We start from the raw sequence: 3,600 nt of genomic DNA, 5'->3' as shown, positions 1-3,600 counted from the left end.
TTCTGTTGATAATTTGTCTTAAGGTTTAATTTTAAATGTTAATTTATGAGGTTTTTAGTCTGAGGTACGCAACAGTAGAAACCTTTGAATAGACTGTACATCTCATTTTCATTCGCAAAATAAATATGGCATCTACCTTTGCCCATATTCCACCTTTAGTGCTGTGTTTTGTTTAACTGAGCTTTATTTTGTGTGTTTCAGGTTCAGTTTCAGGTGCCAGTTTCTTTATATTTATGATATGTGAACTTCATAGGGCTTCAGGAAATCATAATAAAAGTCTTGTATTTCCCCAGGAACCATGAAATCCTGATTCATCAAAACTAAATGAGCTGATCCCAGACGTCTCATAGATCTAAGGCAGAACTGACGGAAGCGCAAAGTTGAGGTGTGTGTGATGCAGACAGAGCGAGAGAGAGGGAGGAATAATGCCAATCAGTTCGCAAAAAACCTGTAGCCTCCTGCCGCATCCTTCTTGCAGCTGTCAATTTCACTTACCACCAAGAAAGAGACGGAGGATGAAGGTGTAGTTATGGGCGAATGCCAGCAAGCTGTTTGTCTGGGACCATAATGATCAAAGAGATACTTTTGTGTCAGTCACAAAGTTAAGGTTGTTTTCTGTTATGAGTCATTGAAGCCCTTCTCTGATTCATTCACTCCAACTGTAGACTGGTGATGGACAGTAATTGAATGCTCTCTGTTCAGTTTTGCCACGAATGCAAAACTGCCATTTCCATTTGGTTGAAACTCTTCAGCTCCGAAACGTTCACTCTTAAATCACTAAATAATGACACCTTAAAACAGATGATAATTTAATGCCATTTTGAATAATTTGTACATTTCTTCCCATCACACACTGCTTTTAAAGTGTTGTTGGAGTCTGCAGGTATCCAATTATTCAACGTTCAAAATTGCGAGCTTAAAAAAGCGAATGATATGGTCTTTATGTTAAGGTAATTGTCGAGAGCAATTGTTTTAATGGCTTCTACAACCTTTCTTATAATGGCTGACTACATTTTCTGGTTGAAGTCACATAACTGCACAACAAAATGAGTCTTTGTCTGCACTGCAAATCACTATTGTTAAAATATCCCATTAAGCATCTAAAGGTGACTTTTCTTTTCACAGAAATGACACGCAGAAGAGCACAGAGAGGCCAGAGAGAGAGAGAGTATAAGGGGTATTGATTGACTGCATTCGCCTCCATCTCACTGTTGTCCACTTCCTTTTTGTTCGGACCTAGTGATCATCCTTTCCCTCTCTCTCTTTCTCTGTGGACATGTTTTGCTCATTTAACTTCATTACAGTGGCTGACAGCCAGAAAGTCAACAAAACAGTGCACAGCCTGGTATGATCACCTGCAGACCCCCATCCCTCCCCCAACAGGCCCATCTCGGCCCCTCCTGGGTTATTCAGGCCCGTTTCCCTGCAGTCCATTGCTCAATTGCATTGATAACAATCTGACAGGTCGCAGCAGAAGCCAGGATACATTGTCCCTCCTTCTCGCCGGCAAACCCGTTCAGCAAGGTCACCGATCCCCAACTGACAGCCCAACTGCCAGCTACAAACTGCCTCCAAATGAAAGAATTTCTCTGAAGTGTCGAGCATGCCTGTCTGCCAGCCTCTTTCTGAAAGGAGGAAAGGAAGCAGGCCACCACAGAGAAAAAGTCCAGGCACTCTTCCAGCAGAATTCAAAATCAACAAAGCAACATTTCCACCCCCATAAAGAACCTCCGTGAGTCAACATTTGCACAAAGCTGAACGTCCGATCCATACTTCCCCACGGGACTGGGGTGAATGTCAACGTTATGGTTATGAGTTATTTATAAGATCACATAATACCTTGTTCATTATACATGAAGTCGTCAATCTGGAATGAGGAATTGAGGAACTTCAGTTCCATATTAAGGCCCTGACATAAGCCATACGTTGAATGTTTTACCCCTCAGCAGGTTTACAAATAGATGGACTAGGGCATGCTGGGATTGAGGACTGCATTTTTCGAAGGTAATTTAAGGCGTTTTTGTTTAGCTGTATTAAAAATGCATGAAAAGCTCAAGGAGCGGCTTTAAGGCTTGTTTCGTTGCTGAGAAGTTGCAGTTTTTAAATTTAGAGATGCTGTTACTGCTGGTCTCACTTTTAGACAAACTCATAGCTGTCTGTCCTGACGTCAAATATTTATTCTATATTTGCTTTTAGGGGTCACAAGGGAAGCAAAATGTCCTTTTTAAGAACATTATTTTGGAACAGTCTAACTCAGCTATCCCTATGCGGAGCACCTAATTGTACATATCTGGCAGTTAACTAGTATTAAAGCAGTTGGTTTTGCTTCAGACTTTAACTAGTTCTTGCCTCAAGCTGACTGTTCCTTGGAGTGACCAGAGTTATATCATGAAATATACAGTAAATACATTTGGCTCGTTGTTGTTTAATAGCGATACTAAATCAAAGCATCAAAGCATTTATATCTCAAAACCTTGATGTTGATTAGAAAAAAAGTTATGGGCACATTATGTATCAACTAATATTATTATTCATGATTAGGATTACTTGAGTTTGAATCTGAAACAATACCGTTATGTGACAGACTCAGACTTTCTGGTAATTGAGGGGGTGTTTGGTAGATCATGACAGGACAGTGACACATCATTGCATGCAGACTCTCTCTCTCTCTTTGATTAATAACTCTTTATCAGCATGAAGAGAGAACAGATCAGGCCTCTTCACGGAATGCAGGGGCTGCCTGGCAACATGGTTATACTCCGTCATAAATAACAACCTACTGTGTATCTGTTTCATAAGCCATTTCAACCTTGTGGCACTATTTTTGTTTGCCTCCCAGGATGACTGGCTTTCGGATAAACACAGTAAATTTGGGAGAATGTGAGATGCAGGGGCTATTCTGAGCTGCAGACTTCTTCGTGTTGATGTTACAACATTCAGGCTTTACACCAGAAAGTCTCTGCAGGGGGTCAATGGAAGGCTCACACAGGATTTATAATAGTGAATGTGCCATAAGGGAGCAGATCAAGTCAATCTGAGCAGGAGTGGTGTTTGTGTAATTATTATATTTATATATATTTCTGTATTTTTATGTATACATGCACACATTGGGTCGAATATGAGGTAAAATGCTACTTTTTGTCATTAAAGATTTCATGTAATTATAAAGTTAAACAGAAAATAATATATTGACCTAAGGAAATTAAATTTTAGACTCAGCTCTCAAATTTTGTGGCTTGAGTTGCTTTGCACACATTAAACCAATTAAATAAATGGGTCAGAGACTTCCAGAATTTAAAATGATATTTTTCCTCTAGAAATATGATGCGTGTCACTGATAATTTAGTGACCTGCTTTTCTGACATTTTCTTCCAGCCGATGTCGGGACTTTTTTATTTGAGGAGATTATCTCTAAAATATGATATTTAGACTACAAGACAAGTATGTCTTCTAAGATGTTACAAACTAAATTCCAGTTACAGTGTCTAAACAGAGCATGATAACATTTAAAATTCTTTATTATTTGTGGTTGTCCATACACTTTAAATATTAGTATATTTTAACATAGTAACCAGCACATTAAATTCAAGTGAGGTAAAC

The sequence above is a fragment of the Carassius gibelio genome, chromosome A16 (assembly GCF_023724105.1).
Source record: "Carassius gibelio isolate Cgi1373 ecotype wild population from Czech Republic chromosome A16, carGib1.2-hapl.c, whole genome shotgun sequence".
Lineage (NCBI taxonomy): Eukaryota > Metazoa > Chordata > Actinopteri > Cypriniformes > Cyprinidae > Carassius > Carassius gibelio.
This window is presented reverse-complemented; position numbering follows the sequence as displayed.